The sequence below is a fragment of the Xenopus laevis genome, chromosome 5L (genome assembly GCF_017654675.1).
Source record: "Xenopus laevis strain J_2021 chromosome 5L, Xenopus_laevis_v10.1, whole genome shotgun sequence".
Classification (NCBI taxonomy): domain Eukaryota; kingdom Metazoa; phylum Chordata; class Amphibia; order Anura; family Pipidae; genus Xenopus; species Xenopus laevis.
This window is the reverse complement of record NC_054379.1, coordinates 42,145,177-42,168,189: the sequence shown is the minus strand read 5'-3', so window position 1 is coordinate 42,168,189 and position 23,013 is coordinate 42,145,177. Positions and strand designations below refer to the sequence as shown.

Below are 23,013 nucleotides of genomic sequence, written 5' to 3'. Positions count from 1 at the left end.
GAACAATTCCTTTAGCAACTCCATTCTTGGAGCATATCTTGGTCCCTGGGAAGAAACTAAAGGCTAGAGTGACCTTTTCCCAGCATTTCCTGGTCACACAACAGTACTCACATTGGGTGTGCTATAATACATGTATGTCTGATGTATGATCTTTATTTGTATTTGGATAACCCAAATTGTTGTAAGAATGTCTGTAAACTCCTTCGTAATCTAGGCCTTGGAACTATTTTGCTTTTATGTATTCTCCTTTTCAACACAATCTGATGGCCTAAAGGCTACATTGTGGCATGCTGGGAGTTGCAGGGAATTTCTAAGAAGATAGATGAACCTGGAAGGATCCTAATTTTGGGATCTTGCAAGGGAAAATGCAACCAGAGCCTATAGGGTGCCCCCAGCCGTGATAAAATCAAGAGAGGCAGCAAAGAAGACGCTCCTTCTGAGTTTGACTATAAGGCAACATGGAGCTATGATGTCAGGGACAGATAATATGCAAGTTGTTAGACCCCCAAGAGATGACTAGTGGTGGAGATGAGATTGACAGCACAAATCTGCCTTTGATGTCAAGTGAGAAGATTTTTGAGGGAGAGGTAAATCCAGTGAGTAAGCACTAACTGGTAGATATTGCCTGAACTAAAGGCATATCACTGGAAACTTGGATATCCAACTTGCACAGACTGTTAAATTGGCCATGCCATGCTGTAGCCAGTCCAAATGTAACTTAAATGTCTGCTTAAAGATAGGGATTTTTTTTAACAGAAAATTTAAATCTTGAAGATGAATTCACGCTGGAGGAAGAAACATCAAAATCACTACTCAAATACCAGCTAAATTAAAATCCATGCAAAGCCAGGCAAATTTACTAACACTAAATTGCACTAGTGCAGTAAGTCTCAAGATGAATGCCGGTGTGCTTTTTAAAGAACAGGTGCCAGCCTTGTGTTAAAGGTATATGATTAGAGTGAGTCACTTGTGGGTGCCCTTCAAATTGGTACCCCCAGGTACTCAGGCTTTCCTACAATGAAAAATTCACAATTTAATGCTTCCTACTTTGTGACAATGGTTGTAGCATGGTAATGCACCTACCAGGCCAGGATTTCTGGGCTTTAGCACCCCTAGGCCTATGGGTCCTTGTGAGTGCACCACCCACCCCATGCTTGTGCAGGGGCTCGATAGCGTGCAAACGCAGGAACGCTGGGGATTCCCCAGTGCTTCTTAGGTTATGGCCGGGTGGCATGCCACCCCTATGATCCTGCCGCCCTAGGCCCGGACCTTGCCACAAATCTGGGCCTGCTCCCTAAAAAGTGTGGTCTGCACAGAATGGGTTTGATGTGATGTGAGCAGAAGGCTTGACTGGACTATATAGAGACTGATCTAAATCCATATGTACACCTGTGGGATAATTTGGAATGACTGTTGAGAACCAGGCCTGAACTCCATCATCAGCACCTAACCTCACTAATGTTCTTGTGGCATTAAATCCCATTAATGCTTTTCCAACAGCTGGTAAAAATCCTTCCCAGAATAGTAGTGGATGTTATGGCTGCAATGGGAGGACCAACTTTATTTTGTTCCCCTTGGTTTCAGAATGAGATGTTGAATATGCAGGTGTCTGGATACTTTGGGTAAAATAGTGGTTATACAGTGAAATGGGAATCTCCATCCTCTTGTACTACTCCATCTAAATATTCAGAAAGGGTTTTTTACAATATGAGCTGTGAAGATGTGGAATTCCCTCCCTGAATCAGTCTTACGGGCTGATACATTAGATAGCTTCAGGAAGGGGTTGGTTAGATGTTTAGCAAGAGAGGTTTATTGAATATAGTTCTTAGTAAAAGTTAAACCATTCACTGGTTAAATTACCATCTTGGAGTCAGGACTGAGGCAAATTGGAGAGGCTACATAAGGATTTTTTTTTTACTTTTCTCTGGATCAACTAGCAATTGGGCAGATCTTACAGAAAAGGTTAAACTTGATGAAAGTGGATCTTTTCTCAACCTAGCTTACCATGTAAAATACAGTTTCCAAAGTGCTCTGCCAGCAGCTGACTGATCAACTATATTGGAGTTTGTAGATGAGCAACATATTAAAAAATGCTTCTGTTCTGTCTTAAAGGGGTTGTCCACCTTTGAGTTAACTGTTAGTATGATGTAGAGAGTTATATTCTGAGACAATTTGTATCTGGTTTTCATTTCTTTATTATCTGTGATTATTGAGTTATTTAGCTTTTTATTCAGCAGCTCCTCAGTTTACAATTTCAGCAATTTGGTTGCTAGGATTCAAATATCCCTAGCAACCATGCATTGATCTGGATAAGAGAATGGAATATGAATAGGAGAGAGTCTGAATAGAAAGATGACTAATAAACAGAAACAATAACAATATAGCCTGGCAATTATAGGCCAGTAAGTTTGACATTTGTGGTGGGCAAATTATTTGAAGGCTTGTTAAGGGATCACATTCAAAATTTTGTTCTAGTGAATGGCATTATGAGAAGTAATCAGCATTGCTTTATGAAGGATAGGTCATGTCAGACAAATTTGATTGCTTTTTATTATGAGGTAAGTAAGATGCTGGACAGTGGGGGCAGTAGATGTGATCTATTTGGATTTTGCCAAAGCGTTTGATACTGTGCCCCACAAACGACTGCTTTCTAAACTAAGGTCTGTTGGGCTTAATGAAGTCGTTTGCACATGGATAGGAAACTGGCTACAGGATCGGGTACAGAGGGTGGTTGTTAATGGGACATTCTCTACTTAGAGTAAGATTCTAAGTGGGGTCCCTCAGGGGGACTTAGAGTAATGACTTAGGGGAGGGTATTGTAAGTAATGTATCAGTGTTTGCAGATGACACAAAATTATCCAGCCCAATTAATTCCATCCAGGATGTGGCATCCTTGCAACAGGATCTTGACAAACTGGCAATCTGGGCAGCTAAGTGGCAAATGAGATTCAATGTTGATAAATGTAAAGTCATGCACCTGGGATGTAAGAATATCCAAGATACTTATACCCTTAATGGGACTGCACTAGGCAAATCCATTATGGAAAAGGACCTTGGAGTCCTTGTAGATGATAAACTTGGCTGTAGCAAGCAATGCCAGTCAGCAGCATCAAGGGCAAATAAGGTCTTGAGCTGTATTAAAAGGGGCATAGAGTCACGGGAGGAGGGGGTCATTCTTCCACTGTATAGAGCACTTGTAAGGCCCCATCTAGAATATGCCGTACAGTTTTGGTCTCCATCACTCAAACAGGACATTATTGTATTAGAGAGGGTACAGAGAAGGACAACTAAGCTGGTAAAAGGTATTGAAAATCTTAGCTATGAGGAAAGACTGGCCAAATTGGAGATGTTCACGCTGGAGAAGAGGCGCTTAAGGGGTGATATGATAACTATGGATAAATATATAAGGGGATAGTATAATAATCCCTCTAATGCTTTATTTACCAATAGATCTTTCCAGCTGACACAAGATCACCCATTCTGTTTGGAAGAGGAAGAGGTTCCACCTAAATATTGGGAAGGGGTTTTTTACAGTGAGAGCTGTGAAGATGTGGAATTCTCTCCCTGAATCAGTGGTACAGGCTGATACATTAGATAGCTTTAAGAAGGGGTTGGATGGCTTTTTAGCAAGTGAGGGAATACAGGGTTATGGAAGATAGCTCATAGTACAAGTTGATCCAGGGACTAGTCCGACTGCCATTTTGGAGTCAGGAAGGAATTTTTCGCCCTCTGAGGCAAATTGGAGAGGCTTCAGATGGGTTTTTTTGCCTTCCTCTGGATCAACTAGCAGTTAGGCAGATAAAAAAAAAACTAAAAGGTTGAACTTGATGGACTTGTGTCTTTTTTAAACCTTACTTACTATGTAACTATGTTACTATGTTTTAGACTTACAGAGCATTTGTTTTTTAGATGGGGTCAGTGACCCCCATTAGAAAGCTGGAAAGAGATAAATAAGAAAGATCAATTGAAAAGTTTCTTAGAATCGGTCACTCTATACCATACTTTAATTAACTTAAAGGAGAAACACCTCTTTAAGTAATAGATCAATGTGTCTCTGTTTAATGAAAAGAAGAAACAAATATTCTATAAATTGATGTAAGAGCCTTGAGAACAGTCTGGTATTAGAATCATTTATTTGCACATTAATTAATCTTACTAATTTTATAAATAATACATGACAATCTTTTTTTCCTTGATACTGTTGTCTCATAGGAAATCTGCCTACTTCTAACACATTAATAATGTGTACATTCTCTTATTGGTGCAAAAACTGTTGCTATGAAATATGTTTTAAATGCTATGCATGTCTTTATTACTGTGGTCCTATATATATATATATATATATATATATGCTGTAGGAAATACAGGTACCATTTGTACTGCACTGTTACTCGTACACTCATACCCGTGTTGGAATATATTTGTTGTCTTTCAGCAGCCCCTAGTGGTAAAAAAATAATACAATATTTATGTTAATTCCAATGGGTCGTAGCCTAATTGTATAAGTTATTAAAAGGTGAATATTTCTCAGACTGTAATTGACTAGAAATAATTATTATCCTGAATTATATTTGCTGTAATTTTACAGGGAGAGAATCTATTATCCAGAATGCTCAGGATCTGCTGTTTCCAGATAAGGGATCTTTCCCTAATATGGATCACCACAAAATTGATCTTCTTAAGATCATAAACCCAACAGGATTGTTTTGTCTCCAATTTGGATCACCATACAGCTTAGTTACCATCAAGTACAATGTACTGTTGCATTATTACAGAGAAATTAATTAGAATAATTAGAATTATTTGCTTATAATGGGTTCTATGGGATTTTCTTGATAAGAGATCCTATATCTGTATCATCCTTTTTTGTGGTTAGCTTCCACAGCATCAGCAATGGTACAGACTTAGGACAGCAGTCCAAACTAATAAAATGAAATGCCTTCATATAATTAAAATGTCTTTATTAATTTAATTTGCAAAGACCAGTACAGCAATTTTGTTTCAGATTCTAATTCTAACAAAGCAGCCAAAGATTATCTTCCCCATTACTGACCTGTTGCAAAATACTAACTTATCATATCCTTATATTTTACGATAGAGGGTACTTTATTCAATACATTATTTTATGATACATTGTATACAGTCCAACCAATCTCCTTGTTTTTTATAAGGATATTAGTAATCTTTGAGGTTCTTGGCCTCACCATACAATGACCTAATGAGGGCTTTGGAATTCAGTCTTGGGAATGTTAAAGGCAACCCATCATCCTCTGATGTTAATGTCAGTTGGGAATGGTGGTTTGGGTGGCTGTGCTACCAAAACTCTGCTTTTTTAATACTATGACATGAGGTCATGATAAGTGGGTCAGGAGTTATTGGGCCCACATTCCTAACTCAACCCTTTTTAAAAGAGAACTAACCCTCCCTAAAGCTTAGATGTGGGGGGTTCTATTTTAACTTTGGACTTATCTGATACAAAGGCTGAGAAGGGACACACACCCACCACTTCTGACATCATGTAAGTAGTTGTCACCAGAGAAACAGCTTGCCATGAAAATGTGAGTTTTACCTATTTTCACGTGCCGCCCACCAACAATTATGTCATTGGTTGTCAGACTTTTCCACTTCAGACCTTTCCAGTTCAGCCCCTTTAAGGATCAACCTTAAGACACCCCCTTAGTTTATAACCTGGATAAAGATGTAGCAACCGTCATTCATCCATATTTGCAAGGAAATCAACTAAGCGTTCACCCCATATCTCATCCTCAGTGATCAAGCTAGGATTTCAGGTGTATCTAGGAGACTAAACAGGTACTTCCCTAAATCTCACCCACACTGTGCAAGTGCAATGGGCAAAATTCAATGTTAGCCCCAAATCCAGCATAATTGCAGCTGTGCTCCACATAGTGCCTACCATTATTGTACTTGCATTGAAATTGGGTTTCTGTTTTCAGGCTGGAACTAGGGGCAGGCAACAAAGATGGCTGTCCAAGGCTCAAGTTGTGGAGGGGTGCAACCAGCAGTGGAACTAGCTAGCAACAAGGGGAGGAGGCGAGTGAGCAAGTGCTGTTAATACTTTACTGTATTGTGTCAATATGAGCTTATCATTGTGTCCAAACGTGAGGGTGCATTTGTAAATGACCTCCTTATAACAACTAGAATTCTTCAACATGGGACAGATGCTGGGAACTCTATTTCAGCAGTAGTTCCATTTTCATTCATACACACCATGAGCTCCTAATACCAGACTTCCCAATATGTTTATCTTTTTAAGATTTTTATGTTCGTCCCAATATTTTTAGAGTAACCTTTTTTCCAAAAGCCTAAACTAATCAGATGCACACTGAGCAGAACAAACTCTATGTTCCTACAAGCGATTCCTGTTAATTAGGTGGTGTTAGTGATGCGTGATACATTCATTCGTCTGAGCTCCTCCATGCTCCCATGCAATGGCCATAATACAATAAGACTAATGAGCTCTTTGCGTGCATGCTTGTCATAAGAGAGAAGAAGTGATCCCAGTAAAGTTGTCAAGTGCCCAACTCAGCTTGAATTCAGGGAATTCTGGCACCTCATTTTGGGCAGGCTAGTCTGAAGGCACGCCAAGTTCCATTTGTAAGAATTTGAATTAGCAATAAGCAGCATAAAATCAATTAAGCTGGTGAAAGTTTACAAGTGCTTCTGTTTGGGATTTATAGTTGAGGCCTGTTAGTTCAGGCTCCAGTCCAAACACAGGATTAGTCCCTTGGCGACATGGTATCTACAAAACTTGCAGTCATACTCGTAAACCGATTAGCAAACTCATAGGAAATATTAACAAAGCATTTATACTGAATATGGGAAATCTATTAAACCATTTTGAGACTATTTTGGTCTTAGCAGCTTATAGATCACTGCAAAAGAAGAGAAACAACAGATAATTTACATATACAGGTATGGGATCTGTTATACGGAAACCTGTTATCTAGAAAGCTCTGAATTACAGAAAGGCCATCTCCCATAGACACCATTTTATCCAAATAAAATGGTGTCCATGGGATTTCCTTTTTCTTTGTAATAAGAAATCAGTACCTTGTTCTTGAGCCACACAATATAATTAATCATTACTTAATGTTTATAAGACTTTCTAGTAACTTACATAAGATCCATTAAAGAGAGATGGAGAAATGGGAAAAGTCATCGGATTACAAAATCATTCCATTTTTTTTGATTGGAGAAGTCAAAGAGCAGAAAAGTAACAGTAAAAGGCAATTTGCTTGCATACAAGTGCAAAAAAACAACTGTATTCCAACAACCATCACTGTGATGTCTATTGATCTTGTACTGATCTAGTGCTGTGCAAATGTCTGATTGCTATGGGTTTCTGGACTGGAGCAAACCTTTATTATTATATAATACTTTTAGTATGACATTGACAATGATGTTTTGAGACTATTTGCATTTGATCTTCATTTTTTTCTGGCTAAAGATCAGCTGTCCAGTTTGGAATTTCAGCATTCTGGTAGCTAGGTTCCAATTTACCCTAGTAACCAGGTAGTGGTTTGAATGAGAGACTGAGAGAGGGCCTAAATAGAAGCAAACATGTTAAAAAGTAACCATAATTAAACTATAGCCTTTCAGACCAATAGTCTTTTGGATGCCAGGCGTGTGTCTGCCAAGTAAAAAGATTTATTTTTCTCTTTGCTTTTGGACTTTGTCATGATTCTGACTTTTCTACCAACTTCCTGCTTAACAGCTTTGATTCCTTTTACACTATTCATGTACTCTAAATTTTTGCTGAGTCTAACTTTGCTCCAGTTTATGTCAGGCACTGTATGATCAGCGCCACGGTTATCTAGTTTATGGATAGACATGGAAGGCAGCACCATCTTGTGGATGATTTGCTTCTTTGTGCTCTAATCCTCAGAAATTCGCAACAATGCATTTCAGTATGACTACCATTAGGACTGCTGTATTGTCCATGATTGTTGGAAGGAAAAAACATTTTTGTTTTGTGTTATTTTTGTATAACTCTGTTGAGTATGTAATAGGCCACATCAGAATTTGTTGTACTTTACATTCAAAATTATGGGGATATTAGAAATCACCTCAGACAAGGGAACATTATTTCCAGTTGAACAAGAATTAAAACTTTTATATCTTGTACAGGTGTGGGATCTGTTATCTGGAAATCCATTATCTATAAAGCTCCGATTATTGAATGGCTGTCTCCTATAGATTTCATTTTATTATTCATGTGATGTCCATGGTGATGGCACTTTTCACGAAAAGCTAAAACATATATTTGAAAAAAGGTTTAATGATCCAATGTTTTGGTCTCACACAGGAACCTTTCTCAAGGAGACCAGTGAAGTAACTGAACATCCAATTTAAATTCAAAAAGAGGCACCACACCATTGCTTAGCAACCTCTAGTCCCACCCACACCAGTGACTGACATAAACAAATAGTGAAGAAAAAAAAGGAGGGGGGGTAATTATATCCCTCAGGTCATAACACTGGGTCGCTTGGTCTCCACATCCAAAATTATAGGCACACCCAGGATGCTCCTAAAGGACCAATCAAAGAGGTACCCCCATGTCCTAAAAATCAAAGTGGCTCCAGTAGCGAGCCACTGGGAAGCATCCAAATATGAAAGGAGGTACAACAGAGGTGGGCGGGTCCCTCGATATGTGGAAATCACACATCATCAAGACTACTCCATACTAACATGTCTAGCCGAGGTGGCTACTGTCAACACCCATACTTTATGTGCCCAATCAAGTCACCTCTTAACCAGGAATTTGAGGGGCTACTTGGTGTGGTCCTAGAGTACCCTAAAGGAGCACCGTGGGCCAAAACCAGTAGTGCCCCAAACCTAGATTTTACCTCCAAGTGGTAATGAATGGGGTGATCTACTATATGCACTTGTCAGTTGCCACTACCCATATATCTGTACCTCACATAACGCCCAATGTATAGGAGGCTACCAGCAGTGCAATACACTGAGTGCCTAGTCCTACCATATGAGCAAGGAAACACTTATGTCTGCCTGAGACCTTCCGGGAAAATCTGTGCAAAGAAGGGGGAAATCTGCAAATAAAAAGGAATAAAATCAGAAATAAAACGGGTCATGACAAGAAAAATGCAACATGACAATATAACAAAGGGACCCAGTGTTTTGACCTGATGAATATCATTAACCCCCCCTTGTTTTTCTTCACTATTTGTTTATGTCAGTCACTGGTGTGGGTGTGAATTTAAATTGGATGTTCAGTTACTGCACTGTTCTTCTTGAGAAAGGTTCCTGTGTGGAACCGAAATACTGGATCAATAAATCTTTTTTTGAATTATATGTTTTTCCTTTTCGTGAAAAACCTGGGCAAAATTGCACCTGGGCAGTAACCCATAGCAACCAATCAGATGTTTGCTTTTAGTGTTCAGCCTGCAGATGGCTAAAAGAAGCTAATTACTGATTGGTTGCTATAAGTTACTGCCCAGGTGCAAATTTGCCGAGTGTTTATAAATGAGACCCAATTCTTTTGACTTCATTTCTGTATTTGTCTCTCTCTCTCTCTCTATCGCCCCTTCTGTCAATCTGAGGATTTTCTTCTATAAGATTGATGAATTTTCTTCAATAATGATCAAATCTGATTGCAGATTGTTTGCTATGTACAACTGCTTGTGGCAGATTTGCCCAATGTTAGTGAATAAGTCCAGCTATGGTGTTATAATCAACCAATCAGAAACCACAGCTGACAGGAACCTGCAGATACTTGATCTGTAAGTAGGTAATACAGTATAAGATGTAATTGTATTTAGTTTTAATAAATATGTCTTAGGAAACTAAACATGATTGATGTAGCAATGCTGATAAAAATGTAATAAGCTTTAAAGTCAGTGACAGTAAGGGGGTTATTTATCAAAGTCTGAATTTATCTTAATATTTTCTGCTACAAACTCCTGGTTTTTTGATGCTTATTTATTATTACATTTTGCCAAAAATTTGTTGTGATTCTGATTTTCACGATTTTTTCGGATCTTTCATCCGAAAACTCCAAAAACTTTCGGGTATTGCACAAAACTCAGCGCAAAAAAATCATTGGGACTTCTTCCATTGACTTATATGCAACCTCGACAGGTCTGAATTTTCAGATTTGGACTTTTCCATCCTCAGGGTTTAATAAATTCTGAATTTTTTTTTTTAAAAGTCTGATTTTCTAAATACTCGATTTTTGCATTTGGAGTTATTATCCCCCTAAGAGTAAAGGAAAAAAAGTGACACAATTAATTGTGAACTGATTTCTTCATGAACGATTATATACAGTTCATAAGAATACTTTATCATTAATTTTGATTATGTGATAATACTGCAATATATCAGAATTATACAATATACACTGTATCAGATTAATATACTCTGAGCAATTACTGTGGCAAGTTAAAGACTGTTACGTTGTACAAGTTTCATTATTATTTTCTGTTATAACTTGTTATAAGAGCAGTAGGGGTAAATATAAAATTCTCCTATGTTGTATATGACAAATTGGCAGCCTATCAGAAGCTGATGAGATAATTAGTGTGTACACATGTAATATTGCACCTTTATTCTTCATTCTGCAGTTGAGGGCTGTTCAAACAGGGGTCAGCCTTTATTGTCTGGTGCGTTCCACAATTGCAAAATGTGTAGGGTGTTGGTCCTGTATTCTGAAAATATTCAAACGTTCTATATTTATATGAATATCTCTACACACTGGAGCTTGCTGCCAAATTGGCTAGGATACACTATTAATTGTGCTACTGGAAGGAAGTAATCAAATTCCAGTGGTTTTATGTTCCTTGCCTAGAGGATAACAAGCAGAAATGCCAAGACTTGCCTGTTCTGGGAAAATTTTTAAGAATAATCAATCTTATTACACCTGTCCAATGCAACTACACTTAAAACCTTGGGATTAATTCTGCTGTATATCATTTGATGGAGGGGAAGTCATACCTTATTCAGAAACCCACTGCACAAGTCAACTCTTAATGTATTTTAATTCTAAAACGCGCTATTGTTCTCAAATTACTGGGACAGTAGGTTAATCCTGCAGGGTACAATGATGTGTGTGATTGAGAAGAACAGTGGGGTTAAAAAACAAAACAAAAGAGTGCACGTGAAAGGCAGGACAATGTATGACTGAAACCACAGCAATGCAGAAGCCATTAAAGAGGCAAATAGGAGAACAGACCCTCATATTTAATTGTCTAAAACTATACAAGCAATTTCTAGAGAAAGACCTAGCAATGTAGTTATTAGACTAAAACAGAACAAGACTCATTCACATCATAAGGCAGTCGGTCCTTCTGGAATCTTATAGTACAGATACCCACATGGAATTCTTAGGCATCTCAATGGCTTCATGCAATTCTTTATACACTTTTTTATCTGACTTGATGATTTGAAAGTACACTTTACAAGTACATTAGAGGACATTATAGAAAAATAGCAGGGGACGTTTTTACCCATAAAGTGGATCACCGTACCAGAGGCCACCCCTTTAGACTAGAAGAAAAGAACTTTCATTTGAAGCAACGTAGGGGGTTCTTCACAGTCAGGACAGTGAGGTTGTGGAATGCACTGCCGGGTGATGATGTGATGGCTGATTCAGTTAATGCCTTTAAGAATGACTTGGAGGATTTTTTGGACAGACATAATATCAAAGGCTATTGTGATACTAAGCTCTATAGTTAGTATAGGTATGGGTATATAGAATTTATGTGAAAGTAGGGAGGGGTGTGTGTATGGATGCTGGGTTTTCATTTGGAGGGGTTGAACTTGATGGACTTTGTCTTTTTTCAACCCAATTTAACTATGTAACTATGTAAGTAGTCCAAATCCTTTCATAGAAAGTGTGAGATAACGGAATCGTTTCGTTGAAAATCTAGACTGCTAGGTGTCGGAGGGGCTTAAAGAAGGTTAGATTTTCTGTTGTGATTTCCCGCAATTATTCTGTAAAGCCTGTAAGTGGGATCAGAGTGATAATGTGAAATCAGCCTTGTTGTTGTAATACACTATTATTACAGGTATAGGATCCGTTATCCTGAAACCCGTTATCCAGAAAGCTCTGGATTATGGAAAGGCGTCTTCCATAGACTCCATTTTATCCATTTAATGATTTTCTTTTTTCTCTGTAACGGACAGAAAAAACCCGCAGGTCTATCCAAAAAGTAGATACTGCCGATTTGTAATAAAAAACCAAAACTCACCCAGCATGTAAATTGAACTGGGTGCATAGCCCCAGGTCCATCGCTTAAGGGTGTAGCATTATCTGCAAGTTGGTTCAAACAATATATAAGTGTTGTTTCACACTCACTGGTGAAGAAAGGTGGCTCAGGTGTAGCGCCCGAACCCGTAGCTGAGGGTGAGATGCAACAAAATGGATGAATAGGATCAAGTACAAGGTACTGTTTTATTATTATGAAATGGATGAATAGGCACGCACTCCTGCGACACACCAGGTTGGATAAAATGTCTTCATCTTTATTCCATAGGTTAAAATCAAATGTCCTAACGCGTTTCGTATCTAGAGATATGTAATCATAGGCAATCATAGGTAATCTCTAGATACGAAACACATTAGGACATTTGATTCTAACCAAAGGAATAAAGATCAAGCAATGTTATCCAACCTGGTGTGTCGCAGGAGTGCGTGCCTATTCATCCATTTCATAATAATAAAACAGTACCTTGTACTTGATCCCAAGTAAGATATTAATAATCCTTATTGGAAGCGAAACCAGCCTATTGGATTTATGTAATGTTTACATGATTTTTTAGAAGATTTAGGGAATGAAGATCCAAATTACAGAAAGGTCCCTTATCCAGAAAACCCCAGGTCTCGAGCATTCTGGATAACGGGTCCCATACCTGTACTGTATATTTATAAAGCGCCAACATATTCTGCGGTGCTGTAAATACATCAAATTTACATATATAAGAAACCAATAGCTGATACAAAAGGTAAAGAGGGTCCTGGCCAAAAGAGCTTACAAGCATTACCTTTGGCATTTGCCGAAGGCTCCCTATTGCAAAGCAAAGATATTAGCTGGAGTGAAGATATTCAAGAGGCTGCAGTATGATCCAAAGTATATTTTTCGACAAAGCTTGTAGCGCCCAAATTAATGTATTGGGGCTTTCTGTAATTTACCATCCTACGCTAAAGATTTACATTGTTTTATTAATGACAATTATTTTTTGTACTGAAGTTTCATTCATGTGCAGACCTAGCACCATTTGTTATTGGGTGGATACTTCTCTTAAAGAGGAACTATATAGGGGGCTTCCTTTCCTAGCAGATGAATTAGAGCTCACTCAAATAACTGATTACTGTACAAACAAAATCTAACAAAGTAACTGACTTTTGCACAAAATCCTCATGTAGAGAGACATGATGTCTGGATATTTTAATAGAGTGACCTCTAATACATCTTCTAGGCAAAGGAAACCCCCCTATAAGATATATTGGATGTAACGGTCAATGAATATCTGACACCCAACTGCTGCATGAAGACAGAATGAAGAGAAACAGATGCTGAGAGAGGAATAGAGAAGATAAACGTGATTATTTTAGAAACAATGCAGAATATTTAATTGATTGTGTTTAGAAAGTTTCTTACTTCAGTATGATGAAGTTTATATTAAATTTTCATTTTCGCAAGAGTTCCCCTTTAAACAATCATCCTCTCGATAGAATTATCAAAAGAGTTCATCTTTGGGTCTTCCACGACACACAAGGCTTAGGGCTAATACCAATGTGGCATTCTGGCCTTGGGTTAAGGGGTATTCTATTACCCAGATATGAACTCTGAAAACAGTCAATGCTTTGTGCAGCCATACTTGTTGCGTAAAACTAGAGATTTTGGGGCAAATTTACTAAGCGCCGAAGCGTCTAACGCTAGCGTGAATTCACTAGCGTAGGGCATTTCCGTTACTTCGCAAATTCACTAACGGACGCTGGCGTAACTTCGCGAATTTGCGCAACGGACGTAACTATGCAAATTCACTAACGTGCGCATTGTTCTGAACGCTACCTTTTACGCTAGACTTCCTTCGCTACCTCAGACCAGGCGAAGCGCAATAGAGTAGATAGGGATTGCTTCAAAAAAAGTTATAATTTTTTCTAAGTCCCACAAAACACTGGCGTGTTTTCTTTATTATGGGTGATAGGCTGAAAAAGATTGAACATTTTTTTGGGGCTCCCCTCCTTCCCCCCTACATTTCCTAACTCATGGCAACTTAACTATACAGTGGGTACATGTGTAGGGCAAAATATAAATTTTATTTGATGTTTTGAAGGTTTCCAAGGCTTGTGTAGTGATGCTACATATACTTCCATTGTAACTTGAATTTGGCGCTGTATGCAAATTAACCATCGCTAGCGTAACTTCGCTTTGCTTAGCGAATCAACGCTATGGCAACTTCGCAACCTTTCGCTACCCCTGAGCGCAACTTCGGATTTTAGTGAATTTGCGGAGCGCTAGCGAAAATACGCCTGGCGAAGTGCGGCAAAGCGGACACCAGCGCAACTACGATTCTTAGTGAATGTCCCACTTAAAGACTAGATTTTTTGAGAAATACTTTAATTCTTCCTTATAATTTGACCATAAGGGTTGGGACTGATATTATTAGGGATGACATATTTGATTCTAACTCAAGTCATTTTTATGGTGGGTATGGTAGTTACTATCGTGAATCCTGCAGAAGGCTCTGCCTTTGGCCATTTGCCAAAGAGTCTTATTGTAACAAACAATACTGCAGTATTGACTGATTGAGATTCTTAATGTTTAACTGTTTGTTTAGTTATTTCATGTTACGAAAATACTTTTTTTGGAGAACCCCAGGTCTCTAGCATTACTATTATTAAAAAAATAACTATTAAATATTTTAGATTTGGGGGCATATTTATCAAGGGTCAAATTTCTAATTGAAAAAACTTCGAAATTCGAATTCGAAAAAACCAACTGAAATTAAGTCAAAGATTTTTTTGGTCGATTAGGTCCGTTTTTAATCGAATAGGTCCTTATTCGGCCGAATTCGAATCATACGAATCGAAGGAATAGCACATTCGATCGAATTTGATTCAAAGATTTTCCCCCAAAAAAACAAATGGGTTCTAGGAGGTCCCCCCATAGGCTAAAACAGCAATTTGACAGGTTTTAGATGGTGAATTGTTGTAGTCAAATTTTTAAAGAGACAGTACATGATAAACTTCTATATTCGAATTTTCACATTTTTTTTCAAATTCTAATCTAATTTGGACTATTCCCTAGTCGAAGTACACAAACTAACCCAAATATTAGTAATTTAACTTTTTTGTTGATCATAAAAGAGGCAGCCAATTCAGAAATAAAGTTGATGAATTATGGAGCCGATTGCTCAAGTTGTTAACTGCTCCTCCTATGATATTTTTGAGTTTAACCATTTATTTTCCATTGTAGATACATAACTGCTCACACTGACACTGAGCCTGAATCAGGTGAGGAACTAGGGCATTTGAATGCAGAAAAGTTTATAGAAGTGAAAGCAGATTCTGGACATTCTGGTTCCGAATCAGAAAAACAGGACACATTTCTAATGATGCTTGATCATAAGGAAAAGGTATATTCTAAATCAGATAAGACTCTTTTGAATAAAAGGGCGGCTAACAGGGTGACCCTGAGCAGGTAGTATGCTGAGCACGCTGGGCACCTCAGAAGTTTAATTTGTGGGGGATCCTACCACAGTGTCATTGCTCTGCTGTTAAAGACCAATACATTTTTGGGTGAACCCGATTTAAAAACTGGAAAGTGGCAGAGGCTTAATTTCAATTGTCATTCTTATTTTTTCGAGTGCTTATGTTCTGTTAGGGCCCCTCTATTCCCTTTTCATACTAATCTTTAAACCACTGCCTACTCCTAGGGAAATTAAACGCACAAATTCCTAAATCTAGATCTGCAGAATAAAAGTTAATAATTAAAAACATAAACCACAAACAAAGTTAGAATAACACAATTTGCATCATATTAAAGTGGATGTTCACCTTTAAATTAATGTTTAGTACGATGTTGAGACTGATATTCTGAGACAATTTGCAATTGGTTTTAATTTTGTTATTATTTGTGTTTTTTGAGTTATAGATGGGTCAGTGATCCCCTTCTACAAGCTGGAAAGAGTCAGGCAAATAATAAGAATTTTAAAAAATTAATGAAGACCAACTGAGAAGTTGCTTAGAATGGGCCACTCTATAACATACTAAAAGTTAACTTAAAGGTGAACTGCCCCTTTAAAGTTACTAAAAGGGTAAACTACTATTTTAGACACATCAGACAGGGACATGTACTGATTAACATAATGTTAGAATTTAATATTACTACAGATCAAAAGTGTGTATTCAGTTAAAGGCTATCATTTCAGTTAATTGTTGTTTTTTGTAGTTTGTGGCAGAGATTCTGTTATTAATTTTTCATGAAACCTTTATTACAAGTTGAACAATAAAAAAATGTGTTTGTAGGTATTTTGTCTGACTTAGTATATACAGTGTCGATAAAAGCTGCCGACAGACCGAATCAGCAGCTTATTGGCCCGTGTGTGGGGCCATCTGACGGGCTTCCCCAATCGATATCTGCCCAAAAATCGGGCAGATCTCAATCGGACGGGTTAAAAAATCCCGTTGGATCGCGGCCACATCTGTGCGTTTATACCGTCCTGCGATCTGACCGCCCGTATCGGATGCATTAGGATCCGATTGTTTGTCCCTAGGGCCCATGATAAGATCAGCCCATTATCGCCCATCTCAATTTGGGCATATATGGGAGAGATCCGCTCATTTGGCAACATTGCCAAAGGAGCAGATCTCTACGTCTATGGCCACCTTTACAGTAAATCTAGTGGCAAAGCAGAGTCAAGGGAACTGGGTAGTGGTAGAGGCATCGGTCTCCAACCTGTTTTGCACCACGGACCAGTTTCAAGCAAGACAAATTTTAACGAGGACCGGGGGGATGTAGATGTGTGGATGCATTTTAGGCTTACCAAAAAAAACTTATTGCGATCAGAAGAAAGCTGTTGTCATGGCAATGGCACATGAGGGAGCTCAGATTGCAGGTAATAGGGCCTTTTTCACGTTGCATGTTTTTGCAGCTATTATAGACTGCAGCTGGGACCGGAGGCAAACCAATTCGGCACCAGCCCGGCACCAGTAGCCGCAGCCCCGTGGTTGAGGGAACCCAGCCTAGATCATCACTGACCCTAAATATACAGCCCTGTGTATAAACTTGAAATGTTCTACAAGCTCAAGCCCTTTACCATCAGTGACCCACATAACTGCCCTCTATCTAATCACTACCTACTGGTACGTACAGCTAAACTGCAGGTCTCCTACTAGTTCATGACCCTATGCGCTACTATTGTGGGAGCCCAGCCAGCACCCTAACAACCTCTTTAAGCCTCTGTTCCTTTATTTCAATAGTAAGCATTTCCACTATAACTTAACATTTTTAAAAAGATGGCTCTTGTTTTCTAATACTGGGAAAATTTAACCCAACGCAGTTACACATAATGACTGATCATCAATAAGCTTTAATAAGTCACTTACAGGTAGAATAATGCAAGCAAAGCTTTGGTTGCTATGGATAACTGTATGAAGGCAAATGCAAACTAGGGATGCACTGAATCCACTATTTTGGATTCAGCCGAATCCTTCGCAAAGGATTCGGCCAAATACCGAACCGAATCCGAATCCTAATTTGCATATGCAAATTAGGGGCGGGAAGGGAAATATATTTTTTTTCTTCCTTGTTTTGTGACAAAAAGTCACGCGATTTCCCTCTCCACCTATTAAATTGCATATGTAAGTTAGGATTCAGATTCGGTTCGCCCGGGCAGAAGGATTCGGCCGAATCCGAATCCTGCTGAAAAAGGCCGAATCCTGGATTCGGTGCATCCCTAATGCAAACTGTAAATAAATAATCCAGATTAATATAGAGGTGTAATTTGTTTTTAAAAGGCAAGTTCAATATAAAATTTGCTTAACGAGAGTCCTTTTTTCCTCTTACTATGGAAACAAAGTGGAATTTCTTTGGAGACTGACACGTGCATATGGAGATATGTTTGATATGACATCTGATATTGAAGAAAAAAAAAACTATGCAGCTAATGGTAAGATTTATATTAGATGATTAAAACTCTAGCCAATGTAAAAAATATTTATAAATAGAGGTCAAGTTAAAGCACTGCATTTCACAGCTATTAAAACTATACCCTACAATAGATGGATCTATTATACACATGTACTCTACTACAGAATATGTGAAAACACATACAGGCAGGTTAATTGGATTCTAATGTAACTAGTGTGTTGTGGGAATGTGGTACGGACCCTGATTGTAAGCGCCACTAGGGCAAGGACTAGTGTGAATGGTGTATATAAAGTCCTACATAAATTTCCGAAGTAATAAGCATAAATAAATGTTGGTATTAATAATTTTGCCTTTTCAAATCAGAAGCAGATGTTTTAGAAAATAAAGTTTGTCCATTTTAAATATTATATATATACACACACACACACACGGCAGCCTTCTTTTTTGATAGTAAGCTCTACTGAGCAGGAACCTCTTTACTTGCGGTAATATGTACAGTATATAAAAAATCCTAGTATGTGGTGTGCTATGGAGTGTGCTCTATATTAACGTGGTATGCATGCATCTGTTTTAACCTGTATATTTCAGCAATAACATCATTATATTTTTATGTTATAGGGAAAAGTATTGCTGGTAAAGCAGTTCAGTTAGAAGAATCCAGCGCAGAGGGCCATACATGGTAAGTGGATAAAATATATCAGTTTATTAATTGTATTTATTTTGAATACACTGTAATAATTCAACTGACACCAAATAATAATTCAAACGCCAAATATTCTGTTGCAAGCAGCATATTCTTGTTCAGTATTGTTGGGCAGAATACTGGGCTGATAAAACATCCATCATACTAAGTTGTACAGAGAACATCTAGGAATCTAAATTTAGCACCAGTGTTGTAAATATGGAAGCAGACCCCGTGGTAAGACTTGCTGATACAATTCTCCTGTAGTGAAATGTATTGGCAGGTACATCCTAAACATGGTTTATATTGTATATCTACCTCCTCAAGACTAATTCCAACTCCTCCTCTGGGGGAAAGGAAGTGAGACAAAAACTTCAGCTTCAAAGTCCCAGTAGGATTGTTAATGTCAATGGGGTGATGATCAGGGGTGATGATCAGGGGTAGGCTTTTTTACTCGCAAAACAACCAGGCAGATTACAAAGGCCATATCAATACTTGTAAGCATGCGTTGTGAAGTTAATGGACAAGAATACATTGCTGTACCATTGAGTTTGCTAATGGGATTGTGTGAGCATGATGAGAGAAGAGTTTCTTAAATCACTCAGTGGACATGGACCTGCAATAAGGTACCTTGTTTAATCCCCTTACTGTGAAGTGTCAGGGTATTGTAAGATGTAAAAACATCAGTGGTTGGTTCAGAAGCGGTGAAGCAAAATTGAACCCCGAGTTTCCATGCAGGTCCAGAAGTATTGGACATCATTGTCTATATAAGCCTTTGGGCCAAAACCAATATGTGGCAAACTTTTAAAAGGCCTCTCATTAATTTTTAAAATCAAATTAAAATACTGAAGTTTACATTAGTTTTTACATGAAACCTATAAAAAAACAGCACAGCTGGTACAAAAGCTTTCAGTAACCTGTATGTTTGTTTTAATCTGTTCCTTTATGACATGTTTATGATCTGCATTGTTGAACAAAGTGTGTGGGAAACATATAATTATAAATACACGCTAAACATGATTAAAGGAACCATTTAATGTTCAGGTAAATAACAAGTTGGATTTCAATTCTTTCTCAAAATTCTTTTCTTCTTAATAAACGCACGCACACACTGCACTCAACAGGCTCAGTTAGAGTAACTGCTTGTAATAAACAAACAAAAGAAGATTTTGTTTGTTTATTAACCCTTTAAGTGCCACCGATCGTGGAATCTATGTTCTGTGGAAAAAAGTACCAAAGTGTCACAGAACGTGGATTCTACGATTTGCTGCTCTTCCGGGTTTGGGAGCAGAGGAGCAGCTTTTAGAGCCACTCGCTCCGTCCCTCCTCGATCCCCTGCCCCAAGGCAATGAGCAGAGTAGGTGATCGAGTGGCCTCTGGGGCGCAATCACCAGGGTTAGTGTAACATTACACAAAAACACACCAACACACACTTATTACACCAATATACACTTACAGTCACACTTACACACTCACACACACATTTTTGGGTATCGGGGGATCACACACACTCACAGTACTCACATGCACATGCACACGCATACACGCACATAACATGCAATACGTACATACATGGTTTTGTGGCTTTTTTTTCTTAGCGCATCGTCTTTTTTTGGCTGGAAAAAAATTTCAGCGATTTTGGTGCATTTTTAGCCATTTAATTGCATGTTTAGCCATTTTATAAAATTTTTAGCTTTGTATAGGTATTGTTCGCTTATTTCTGTCTGTAAAACCTATTTGGCCATACTAAAATATTCAAACTGTGATTCTGACTGCTGATTACACTAGGCGTAAAAAAAAAAGCATTGATTTTTGCGATTTTAGTGATTTTATTGCATTTTGCTCTGTTTTTTGTTACTTCATTTTGCCCGTGAAAATTTTGTCTGCTATATTTCCATTTGGGGTCTCTGTGTGCGACATAGTTTGGTTTATCTATGCATATTCAGTTCAGAAGATCCTTGTCGTTCATATTTCGGATGCCTTTTGCTGGTACGTTTTGAAATGTGGGGTATATAATGGGGTAAAATGCAAGCTTTGTGATAAATTTCATAAAAAGCATTATGTTTAGCATAGCTTTGCATTTTGATAGTTTGCAGTAGAAAGACGTATTTACCCATTTTATATTTGCATTAAGGTGTACTTTCAGAAAATATATGGTTTTCTAGGGTGTCCATACAGTTAGGGGTCTCAAGCCACATAATACAAATACTGGGTGCTTATATTGTAGTAGCCAGAGTGTCATACGTGAGAATTCATTTGCACTATTTGGATTTGGGGAATGTGTACTTTGGGAAAATATATGGTTTTCTAGTGTCTCCATATTGTTAAGGGGTCTCATGGCACATAATGCATATACCGGGTGCTTATATTTGGGTCTCTGTATGCCATATAGTTTGGTAAATCTATGCATACTGGTCATCAAACTGTTTACTAGACCCCTGGCTGTCATATTTAGAATGTTCTTTGCTGGTACATTATTAAATGTAGGATATATAATGGGGTAAAATGCATGCTTTATGACAATTTTTAGAAATTTCACAAAAAGCATTATGTTTAGCATAGCTTTGCAGTTTGGTAGTTTGCAGTAGAAAGACATATTTACCCATTTTATATTTGCATTAAGGTGTACTTTCAGAAAATATATGGTTTTCTAGGGTCTCCATACTGTTAGGGGGTCTCGAGGCACATAATACAAATACCGGGTACTTATATTGTAGTAGCCAGAGTGTCATACGTGAGAATTCATTTGCACTATTTGGATTTGGGGGTCTCTGTATGCCACGTAGTTTTGTAAATCTATGCATATTGGGCATAAAACTGTTTAGTAGACCTCCCGCCTTCATATTTAGGATGCCTTTTGCTGCTAATGATACATGGACAACTACGATGCTGGAAAGTTGAAGCTTTGAGGCAATTTTCAGGTATTTCACCAAAACTGACAATTTTGGGAAAGCCTTGCGACTCAGTAGTTTGGAGCAGAAAGGCATGGGTACCCATTTTAGATTAGGTAGAATGTGTAATTTCCAAAAATATATGGTTTTGGGGTAAACATATATAATATGTTTTTTCCACACAAAAAATGCAGTCGCTGAAGTTACCCACAGGACTATTTGTATACGCTTACTTAATTTTGGGGCCTCTTAATGCCAGATACTTTGGTAAACCTATGCACAATGGGCATAAAACTGGACCCCTGGCAATCAGATTCAGGGTGCTTTTTCTTGGTATGTAATGATACACAGGCGATATGATGCTGGAAATTTGAAGATTTGAGGCAATTTTTAGATATTTCACGACAACCGCCAATTTCTGGAAAATTTTGCGACTCAGAAAGGCATTGGTACCCATTTTAGATTCAGTAGAATGTGTACTTTCCAAAAATATTTGGTTTTGGGGGTAAACATATATTTCTGTTTATACCCCACAAAAAATGCAGTCAATGTGTTGATTTTTCATTTACTGAAGTTACCCACAGGACTATTTGTATGCACTAACTTCATTTTGGGGCCTCTAAATGCCATATACTTTGGTAAACCTATGCACAATGGGCATCAAACTGGACCCCTGGCAATCATATTCAGGGTTACCTTGGTACCATTATACAGTGTAAGATATGCGGAACAGCAAAAAAAAACCTTTGAAGTGATTTTTCAGAATTTTGATACATTTTTATAAAAACCGCTCCATTCAGATAAGCTTTGATTCTTGGTAGTTAGGAGTAGAAAGACAGTTACCCATTTTGGAATCAGCAGAATGTGTACTTTTCAAAAATATATGGTTTTCTGGGGTAAACCTGTTTTAGGATTTTTTGGCCTTGGAATCTAAAGTATGCCATTTTCTGCCTTACTGCTTTCAAAATTCGGTAATATACTGCCGGAGTTTTTGCTGTACAGAAGAAAATGATGTCAGTGATATCACAATTACCTCTTAACTGTGACACACAAGACAGAGTAATCAAAACATACAAAAAACGGAGCTATATATATATATATATATATATATATATATATATATATATATATATATATATATATATATATACAGCCTGTAGAGGGCAGCGTTACACTTTTACAGTGATGAAAAGTGTATCTTGCCTTGAATCTAAATATCAGTAATTAAATACCATCAGAAAACTAGAACAAAATAGGACCATTTGTTATATTGTAAAAGAGTCTTAGAGGCACATTTATTAAAAAA

At 37.9% G+C, this 23,013-nt stretch overlaps 1 pseudogene; it reads left to right on the top strand.

The window, feature by feature from the left end:
• The first annotated feature begins 512 nt into the window (after positions 1-512).
• LOC108716114 overlaps positions 513-23,013 on the top strand; it is a 51,426-nt pseudogene continuing 28,925 nt past the window's right edge.